This window comes from Fundulus heteroclitus, chromosome 22 (genome assembly GCF_011125445.2).
Source record: "Fundulus heteroclitus isolate FHET01 chromosome 22, MU-UCD_Fhet_4.1, whole genome shotgun sequence".
Classification (NCBI taxonomy): domain Eukaryota; kingdom Metazoa; phylum Chordata; class Actinopteri; order Cyprinodontiformes; family Fundulidae; genus Fundulus; species Fundulus heteroclitus.
Genome location: NC_046382.1, coordinates 31,984,014 through 31,995,642, shown reverse-complemented (window position 1 = coordinate 31,995,642; position 11,629 = coordinate 31,984,014).

Here is an 11,629-nt window from a genome sequence, read left to right as displayed (position 1 = left end):
TTGGGTCTCAGCACAGAACCCAAATGGAAGTACAAAAAACATGCAAAAAGTGAATTTTTCATGATAGGTCACCTTTAATAGGGCATCAAGTGGGTGAGCTCATTAGCAGAGCTTGACTGCAAGGTAGCAAGGTAGTTTAGCCATTTGATGTAGGACAAGGGACACATCTAAAAGTTGCTGGCCCTTAAGTATTTGAGTTTAGACCAATGGGTTTTAAATCACACCTGGTTAAGTGAGCAGGATGAAGGAAAACTAAGGATTTCACTTTCTGAAAGCGGATTAACCCAACTCTGCCGCCAAGTTAATAAAAAGTGGCTCAATGAAAACAAAATCGTAGCTGTCATCTCGGCCTGAAAGATAAAATCCACGGGCATAACCGAAAATCTGAGCCCAAACAAGGGATAACAGTGAACCTGACCCAGCTAACACCATTTCTCTCAGCAGGTCCAAAATACCAACAAAATATTGTGAGGAGCTTGTCGAAGGAGACCCAACATGTTTGATGCTAGACATGCTACCAAATACAAATTTGAATCAGGTAAAAAATATTTAGTCTGATTTAATATGGAACTGTGAAAAAGCTTAAAAGTCTCTTTAAATAAGTCAGTGTTTGGTTTTCAACCATATCTGTGATGCAGTGACAAATTCAGAGTAGGAAAGAAGCAACGGCAAGCAATGATATTTCTTATTCACAACAGAATAAATAAGCTCTTGAAGAAATGATTACCTGCTTTCATTTTTTCCTCTCATCTCCGATCGCTCTTGTTTATTTAAAGCAACATGGCTGATACGATTTATGCATAGCTCACATTCTTTTCAGTTTTCCTCACTGTTTTATTCCCAACCAACCCCAATTAGTGCGTCCCTTCATCCCTGCATCGCTGGTCTCACCCGATGCCATATTTAGGGTCTACATGGGTAATTGTGATTCACAGGGCAAACTTTGGTCGGCTCAGTCTGTACGATTGCCATGACAATGAGCTAATTGCTGAAAAACATAATTTCACATTCACCGGCAGCTATTACGGCTGAATCGTCTGATAATGTCAAGTGAGTCGTTTTATTAAAGGCGCACAAATGTAATCATGCGGCAGGACGGCGTGAATCTGAGCGCACACGCATGTTAACATTAGTATGGGTTTTATGTCATACTGCCACGGCAAATGTAAATTCACTTCATTGACGGAGAGGCTCCGCTGAATTACAAATGTGCAAAGTACAAACAAACAGTCCCCTGCCAGCTGCATACACATCAGGAATCACCGACTCATTTTTATATATCCCCATCTGAAACCGGGATTAGCACCATGAATAATGGATTTATGTAAATGCATGTTGGGCATAACTATAAAGGATGAAAGTGATTGAATAGCCATTTTGTTAGATTGAGTTATGGCTGCCTTGAGTTATGGATCTATTCAGTTCAAAGAGCGAGCCGAACACCGCTGAGGCTGAAAAGGAAAACAAAAAAAAACAAAGCCCCCCCCTTTTGAAAGCAGAGAGGTCACCAGGGTCTGCCTGCCTACACTATAAAAGAACTGCCGGGCAATTTTTTGAACCTAATTGCTGGGTTTAGGCGGTTGTGGGATGGAAGTTGGGTAGTTTTACAGAAAATGCTCGTCAAATACTGTGACCCAGTTTGTTGAGTTAGAAAAGAAACCAGAAGAAGCCCCATCATTCGTTAGAGACGACCATATGCAGCGACCTGATGAGACTTCCCTAAAACTATGGTCGATGGACGGACGGATGGATAGACCTGTCAGATAATTAGATAAAATGAAATAAAATAATGTTTTCCACAGTCTTCCAAACTTGAGAATTCCTAACCAAATTCGAGACTTTTCCAGCCGTGTGCAGTCTGCATGGAGGCTGTAATGTGATCTTAAGTGAACAAACTCATTCTGCAATGTGAACTAAAATCATTACACAACCATTATCATACAGCATCACTTCACCGTCTTATTATTGCCCCTTGGGTCCCAGTGGAAGCGGGTCAGGGAGGCCTGATGAAGCGCCTCCTTTTCTCTTCTCCTCACCGACCTGGGTCAAGCTCTTTGGCCCACTGTTTGGTTTAAAACTACAGAACATCTTTCCTAACAGCGTAACCCGGCTTCTTGGTTAAAGGAACAATCCATTTGTAACCAGGCCTGCCACTTCGGAACCAAGATACACATAAATTAGGAGACAATAAAGCGTTCACATGGAGTGTGGGGAGAAATGCGTCTCACAACTGCTGATTGTTTTCAGCAGAGTACACATATTTAAAAAAAAAAAAAAAAGACCCACTTAACATTAAAAATTAATCTTACATTATGAGACCATTCAGCAGTTACTTGAAGTTGCTATGGTGACAGAGTGTTATTTTGAGACAACTAATGACCAATGCAAAACCCACTCACTGTAAACTTCACTCAGGCTAAATGAGATTGCTCTCTGTGGTGTGTGTGTGTGTGTGTGATACACGGCTGAGAACTTAATCCCCTCACTATGCTGTGCTGTTTTTATTCTGCACAGGACAAATTAAGGTTGTTAATATCAATGTAAAACATCTGTGCGCTGTTTACTGCGCGGGGAATACGAGCCAAGCATCAGCCAGGGCCAGCGCTGTGCTCCATAATAGCCTTTTGTTTTGATTGCTAATGCAGAATTTATAACAGTTGTCAGGTTAAAGTTTTATGAAAAGGCCCAGAAAGAGAAAGGAAAATGAATCTGGTTGAAGCGTAACTCAATATGTTTCGCTCTAAATCCCCCTCAATATCTCTTTATTTTTCGGCTTACATCAGAGATTCCACAGTGGGAAAAGCTTTTTGAAGAGCTGCTCTGTTCTGGGGCGAGTCATGTTTGTCCAATAACGGCCCGGCCCGTTGCAGCTGTCAGGGCTGAGACAGAGGGAGTCATGTGTTACCCATTTAAGTCCAATTTCTCCCGTGCAGAATGCCTGACATGTGTGACTATTCTGGATTCTTGGTTGAAACAGTGTTTCTGAGCTGTAGAGAGAGACAGAACTGAGGCCAGATCTGTTCAGCTATTTAACCACCTGTCTCAAACAAAGATATTTAAAGAAAGCTCATTTCTTGGAAGCAATTTACTTGTGTTGTGTCTTGTTCAGGTGCAACATAATTAAACCAACGATTTTATTCTTTAGTGCCTTATAAATAAGGAGATCCCATTTGAGACATAATACATATATACCATGAAGTGTGATGGAAAAAATTACGATTAAAACAAATAAAGTGTCTGACGTCATTGACTGTTTCTGTGTGTGTACCACATTCAAAACATGTTTCACTGTACTCCTCTGGCAGCCGTGGAGTTGAGCGCCACCTGCTGTCTTAACATAGAATTAACAGCTGTCAGGTTAAACTTAATCCCCACACTACGCTGTGCTGTTTTTATTCTGCACACAGGACAAATTACGTAAATTGTTAGTGTAAAACATCTGTGTGCATGTCAACATGCTGTTTCAGTGCAAACTAATTATAAAAGCTGCACAACTGATATGTGTATTTGAACTAAAATAAACACTTTAACTCGCAACTCAAGGTTGCTGTAATTTATTTCTGATTTTATGGACATCATTGTGCGTTGTGTACTCACCCAGACAATTAACAGCTGTTTGTTGAGTTATTTCTAGGGGAGAGCAAATTTACACTGTTATACAAGCTGTACACTACTTTTACATTTCATTATATATATATATATATATATATATATATATATATATATATATATATATATATATATAGATAGATAGATAGATAGATAGATAGATAGATAGATAGATAGATAGATAGATAGATAGATAGATAGATAGATAGATAGATAGATAGATAGATAACCTCTCCTATACTTGTATGTGTCATTCTGACTAATTCACAATACTGTACACAGGAAAAACTATATTAGTTATCATGCTGATGAAGTATGTAGGAAGAATTTAGCTGGATAAATGCACCAAAATCGGTAATTTATTTGACGCCTCAACTTTATTTGTCTCATTTGAGCTGAAACAACCAAAGAGACCCCCTAATGTAGGTAATAAAGCTAAAATTGATGGCAAATGAAAGCAATGCAATGGAAACAATGATGTCTATTTTCAATTTCAAGGCATTTTCATAAGGATTTAAAATTCATAAACCACAAAATAGGTTTTAAGTACTTGATCTTAAATCAGTGCTAAGAGCAGTTTGGCCATTTCTGTCATTTTCTTCTCCACACAGCTAAGACCTGAATGTTGAACAGCAAGCTCAGTCAGGCCTGGGGTGTGATGTGGGACGACCCTGTCTGCCTCGACCAACAGAGGAGAGTTTGTCTCTGTTCACAGACTCTCTCTCTCGGTCTGACTGAATAAGCTGCTGTGCTCAACAGGGAACCCGCTTCAGTAAAAAATTGTTTCATGTTTTGTTTTTGTTTTTTCACACTCCGAAATTATTTTCCATCTGACCATTTTACGAAACGACAGCGTTTCTAAGGCTCCCTTTTTCAGTGGGCAGGCCGTATTCTTTCTTTCTAAAGTTTTCTTCCATCTGAAATGCTCCTTTTAGGTTTTACTTGTATGTAATGCGGGCTGCAGTACGATGACAGGCACTTTGGAACAAAGACAGGAAACAGTCTGTCTCCTTTCCAAGGTCACATATCTTTCAGCTCTTTTTTTTCGGCTCTCTGCTGTGCTGAATGGCCAGATTGATTTCCAGAAAAAAATAAGTCAGCGGGCTGCCAACTAGACCAAATGATATATGCGTGTGTTTCAATTTTAGAAAACTGAAGAGCATGAATACTTTTGCAGAACACTGCATCACAAATCTATCTCTGACAAACATTAATTAGAGAAACAAGGTAATGTTAAGTGCTTTTTGTTAAAATTAGGATAACATGGTTCCCGAATAACTGATATTTTACTGATATGGTTTGATTTTATTTAACTGGCTCATGCGTATTTTTCACTGACATACTGCTGAAAACAACAGGAGTTGACAGGAACCACCCCGTACTGCAAAGGAAGCACAAAGCTCTGATCTCAATGTGAACTCTTTCTCAGGGGAGACAGAAAAAGCTGAAACTGCAGAAACCCACAGAAGAACCCATAGATAAAGTCAGCATGATTCAGTTTAGGCTGCCACTATGTTAGATAAATATCAAGCATTTAGTATTTTTAGAGGGACGCTCAGTTTACTTTTCCTCTCTGGTTTTACATAAAAATGAATAAAATTTACTGAATATTAGCATCATTTATTTTAATGCATTTTTTAATATCTGGATTGCAGGGCAAATACCAGCAATTATTTTGCTCAACTTTACAGATCGCTCAGTTACACGTAAAAAAAAAAAACCTTACCTCGCACTCAAAGTGAACCAGGGCAGTTCTCCACAATATATGTCAACCTTTCATTTCTAGTTAATACATAAAAAAGGTGTTTGTTGGGTTAAATTGTTTGTTATTTTTAGGTAACTATTTCATAATTGTTTGTTTATAACTCAACAAACACCTTTTTTTATGTGTTAACTGGAAATGGCACGTTAACATGTAGTGGACACTACCCTGGTTCACTTTTTTGAGTCTGCATGGCTCCAAACAAGCGTGAACATGAGTTTGACTGAATGGTTGTTTTTCATTCTGTGTTTGCCCAATGAACGACTGCCAGCGTGTCCAAAGTGCATGTTGGTTCTCAGCCGGAGTCAGCTGAGAAAAGCTCCAGAGCCCCAGGGTTGGACTTTTCTTTTTGTTCTAAACATAAAAATACAGTTTACCCCAGGAATCTGAAGATCATAGAGGGATTAAAAGTACTAACTTCATGTTGAGTTGGAGTTAAGCACCCAGAAGCAGTGACTTCAGGGCATTTGGTACAGATAATGTACCAGTGATGTCAATTTGTACATTTTGCTGTTTGTAAGGAGCTGGCACATCTGGAACATCAGAATACTGAGAGGAGGTCCCCAGACCAAGATGATCCCTCATGGAGGCACGGACTGCCAGCGTTTCTACCAATGGATGAGGTTCAGTGGAGTTTAGGTAGAAAGATACTCATAAACCCCGGTACTAGTTTAGCATGAGGGGCTTCCATGATACATAACGACATTATGTGAGCACCCTCACTTATCCAAGGGTACCAAGGTTCCGCTTCGATAATAAAATGCAAACTCCACATGCTGAGTAAAGCCCCACTGCACTAAATACCCAGGGTTTTAATGAAAACAGAGAAACATATGAAACAGTAGTACAACAGACTTTGACTTTTTCCTTTTTTGTGGTGTAATAAAACAAAGAAATAATGTTCTTCCGAGTTGTGAAAGCTTGATTTGTTTTTCTCAGAAAGATCCTGAACTTGTAATTAGAAGTGGAAAAATTTGGGGTTTCTCACCAGTCTTGACCTCATTTGGCGGCTCTGCATTCAAAATCTAGAGATTGCTGCAACACAGATAAATAAATGTGTTATGGGAAGTTTTGACGTCTTGTATCTCATTAAATGTTTTACACACACTTTACCGACAAACAATTTTGCTGAACATGTTGCTACAGTGTTTCAGTGAAAAGAAGAAAATGCTGAGAAGAACATTGTTTCTACCGCTAACAGCAGTTAGCCTGGAGGCTAAACATCCGTTTTATGGAGCTAGCAACATGAACACGTTTGGTGTCATTCTCAGATCCAAGTTCTGCCTTCAGCGGGGAACCAAACGCAGTGTGATGAGCTAACAACCCTTGTCTCTGGTTCTGTTGCTGCTGCACTGCTGTAACTCTCTCTTCCACTGCGCTGCTCTTCTGACAAATCCCTGATATAAACACAAATTTATGGGCCTTCACGCGTCATCTTTTTAGAAGTTGCTGCTTGTTTGCTTTACCTCGCAGTGTAGTTGTTGATATATTCCTTCTGGACAATATCAGTATTAACTGATCTGGATTGTTCAGCCATGTTTCTGACCAAACTATCAATCTTCTTTTTTGTAGAAAACAAGGCTGTACCAACTCTGTTGGTTATTAACAACTCTGTTGTTAAAGCATCTGGGATCATTGTATAACACTCAACACACCATCTCCAGGGATCTTGGACAAACCTTTGGGCCCTATGTAGAAACCAATTCGGTCTGCCCCTACGGTCACTTGATCAATGCATAGCTTGGTATCAGTCAAATAAAAACTTGTTTACCTTTATTATTATACACAAAGAGCTTAACCTCGATACTTTCTCTACCCTTAACTCACCATTAATCCTCATATTTTATCTCTCCCTCTGCTTTAAGCAGCTCAGACTCTATTCAAATAAAATTAATACAGGCTGAGGTAAACCTGCTTAAACCTAAACATGCAGTAAAATAGTTAGCTGGTTTAAGTGTTGCTAAGATCCTTTCGATTTGATCAGCTACAGATGATCACCTGTAAACCATATAATTTAACCGCCTGCATAAACTCATCACGTCTCACATCCTCAGGGCCACCGTGCGGACATGACGAGGGTCCTGCTGCTAATGTAGGCATTTAAGTATTTTTTGTAATAATATTTTATAACACAGCCGTCATTCAAGATCAAAATGTTTAGTTTTTTTCATTTTTAATCTGACTTTTGTCAGGGTTCTCTGGTTTCCGTGCTCTACCTCTGCTTCACAGGTGGCTGCAGTTTACGGGTGGGCGTGGCCCACACCTGCAACTCATCAAAGAACCTTTGTCTCGGGCTTTAAAAGGAGTACACAGACAGCCAGAAGACACCAGCGTGTTACCCCGTCGTGGTATGCCTAGACCCTAGATCTGTCTCCCGTGCTTTGTACCTGTGAGTTTTTGGAAACCCAGTTTTTGGACTAATCCTGTCTCCTGTTGTTCTCCAGTTTGTCGTGTTTGGATTTACTTACCTGTGTTGGCGTCGTGCTCAGTGAACTAGTCATCCGAATCCCCGCCGCTCAGATTTTGCTCTGGCATCTCCACTCATACCCCCTTTGTGGTACCAAGCCGGGCGTGTGAATTCCCTTCCTGGATTCACCTGGTTCATCAGCTACACTCCGGTTCTTCCAGCTGCTCCTCCTGCCTGCCGTCACAGTGGTGCTGTCCGGGCCCCTCGCCTGCATTACATCTGCCAGCCCTCCTGTCACTCAGCCACCAGTTACCATCAGCGAGTTACTGTCACAGAGTCCCTTTTTCACTCATCCCCCCGGACAGGTCTCCCCATCCAAACGGTAAGTGGCGCAGCTTCTGGAACATTTCCCCCTGGTTTGATCCTTAGTAAACATATCCTCTTTCTACCCGCAGTTGTTCCAGCTCTGGCGTTAAGACCTCGGCTGTCGCACACAGTGTGTGCTTCCCCTTTGTTGAGCCTTCAAATAAACATCTTAAAACCGTTCCTGTTTCCGTCTGTGTCTGCATGTGGGCCAAACACCTAAAAACCATGACAGAGGAACACTCTGGCCAACTTGACCCAGCAGACACATTCGGTCGGCAGTTAGCCGCCCAACAGGAACAGTTACAGGCTCTCAGTTTAGCAGTTAATTTGGCGCAGGAACAATTACAGTATCTCACCGCTCAGCTTAGCCAGCTGACGTCCGCTCTCACTTCCGCGTCGAGTCAGCCTGTTGCTCCAGCTCCTAGCACTCCGCCTCCTACTAATTTGACAGCTGAAGCCACAGAGCAGTCCCCTGTCTCAGAGAGCTCATCTCCGAGTCCTGAGAAGTTTTCATGAGACAGTGGAGATTGCGGAGGCTTCCTTTTTCAATGTACTCTTGTCATTAATCGTTCTCCTCGCACCTTTTCTACCGTCCAAGCCAAGATTTCTTTTGTCTTGCCGTTATTTACGGGCAGAGCCCTTAGATGAGCAGAGGCTCGCTTTCCCGACTGCAGATCCGTCGGCTGCACCTTTACGGAATTTATTAGTGAATTTAAATTTTTTCTCTGCCAAATTGTATCCTGTGCAGCAGTCACGTTCATTACTAGCGTTAAAACAACGTGGACGACGCGTCTCTGATTTCTCTGTGGAGTTCCGCATATATGCTGCTGCCACCGGCTGGGAAGCCCGGCCATTAAAAGCTGTTCGACTCAAAGTTCTCCGCTCACCCTGGAATATACAGAACCCTGTGCCAGGTGTCCCATCGTTTCTGGTGGCTGTCCTGGACCAAAGACATACGCAAATATGTTCTTGCCTGTCCCGTCTGTGCCCCTGGTCCCACATCGCGCTGAATTTCATCACTGGACTCCCGTCATCACAAGGGATGACCACCATATTGACTGTTGTAGACCGGTTCTCTAAATCCTGCCATCTCATCCCTATCCGTAAACTGCCTAACGCTCTGCAAACCGCCCAATTTCTCATTAAGCATGTATTCAAACTAGTGTTGTGCCGATACTGATACCAGTATCGGACGGGGCCCAGATCCAGCACTAAAATTGTGGTATCAGTATCAGCAAGTACCAACAAATAGGGCACCGATACCATTTTGATGTTTGTATGTCACTTCAACGCAGCCTTCTCTCTTCCGACTAGTAGTATACATGTTATATAAGTTCATGAAAGTTGCACTATTTTGGCATTTGAGAGCCAAAAGTTTATTAAACTATTGTCACCCATTCCAGGTAGGCAATAAAAAGTTCTACTACCCTAAGTAGTATACAGTTCTTCATACATACACACACATCAATTTCAAACAGATGGTATCGGTATCGGTATCGGTATGGTATCGGTATCGGTCTCGGTCTCAGCCAATACTGCTCAGCCAGGTATCGGGTATCGGTATCGGGGCCAAAAATGGCATCGGCGCAACACTAATTCAAACTCCATGGTATACTAGTTGACATCCTGTCTGACCAGGGCCCCCAGTTTATCTCCCAGGTTTGACGTTCAGACCTCGCTTGTCGCACACAGTGTGTGCTTCCCTTTGTTGAGCCTTAAAATAAACATCTTAAAACTGTTCTTGTTTCCGTCTGTGTCTGCATCTGGGCCAAACGCCTAAAAACCATGACAACTTTAATGCATCAACAGCAACATAACAACTACTCTCCACCTTGCTCATTCTTTATCATGGCTTTAATACTTGAATATTCACATTCATTATTAAAACAATTCTAACCCTCTTTAAAATGATAATAGATAATTTGGTATCAATGTTTTGGCTTTTATGCTTCCTGGCGTAAAGAGTTTATTTTTTTATTTTTCTTGCGTGTCCTGCCTGGCAGTGTAGCACTAAGAACTACTGTCTTAATGCCAAAGATGGCCCAACAGATTTACTGTCACATGTGGAGCATTCCTGCTTTCGCTATAATGCTCCGCTTGATCTATATGCAAAAAACCTTATTAGATATTATGTTGGAATTATTTCAAGTGCAATGGACAGAGAAAGTGAAATGTAAAAGAGAAATAAAGGAAGAGGAAAAGATGAGACAAAATGCTAAAAGGGAGAAAAGGTCATAAAACTAGAGTGGAGGGAAATGAGAGAACAAAATAACATCCTCTGCTTCCACACCTGCTTATATATATATATATATATATATATATATATATATATATATATATGTATATGTGTGTGTGTGTGTGTGTGTGTGTGTGTGTGTGTGTGTTTGTGTGTGTATAAACGAATTAAAAACCAATTAAAAAAAGGAATCACAAGTACAAACAACCAACGCCTTTGATAACATCGCTGAAAAATATGCAATATTGTTTAATACAAGCTGTATTTAGTGACAGCCAAAGCTAATTACAGGGCTTATCCATATAGAAGTGTATTTGTAAGCGCCTGGATCCAATCTCTTGAGTTAAGTTTTTAAGAAAGCGCAACAGGAGGAAAACCTTCACAATTCTGAGATTGCATCATATTTACTGTTACTAAATGTATCACGATAAATCAGTGGGAAAGGATCCACTGAGCAGTGCGCAGGTCCCTACTCACAGCTTCCTTGCAGTGTGTGACTGGCAGGTGTGGCTCCACCGCTGCAGCTTGTTCAGGGCCAATCAGGAGGAGCATAGAGGAACGGACGCCATGAGGCCGACGCCAGATTGTTTCTGCACACAGCAAAGTAATCAGGATTTCGTCTTCCTCTTCCTTTTTTTCATGCCTTTTTCAAGTTCTCACGCACCAGTCCTCTACTTCCTCACTCCTGCTGCAGCTATTAGAGTGCTCCCGTTAAGCGAGCTGCTCTACTAGCTGCGCCTCTGGCTGACACTCCTGGTGCCCGCCGTTTACACCACGCTGTAGCTTACCTCAAGTTCGTCTACCTGTTCACCTTCCAGCGCCATCCACTCCAGCGCGTGTTCAGAGACAGTACCATCGAACCGTTGTTCTCCGCCTTTTCCCTTTTCCACCATCACATCAGTAAGGACTCATCTGAATCCTTTCATCTCACAACCCATCCCTGTTAAGTCAAGACAATAACCTCTTACCCCCCAGTGTTTCTCCTGAATCTCACCCAGAAACCATAAGATTTACCCTCCAGCATTTTGTGTTCAATAAATCTGTTAAGCGAGCTCGCTGTGTCTTTGACCGTTGCTATCTGTTTGCTCTGGAGTCGAAACCTCCACATGACAAAAAGTACTGATGGAATTATTGTTATGGCATAGTCCAATAAATCCCATCTCAAACTATTAGTGGTAATGATGCTGATGGGTTTGTGAAGAATCTTTCAGAAAAAAAGTTGCTGCCACTCTAAACTGCTGCCCTTTTT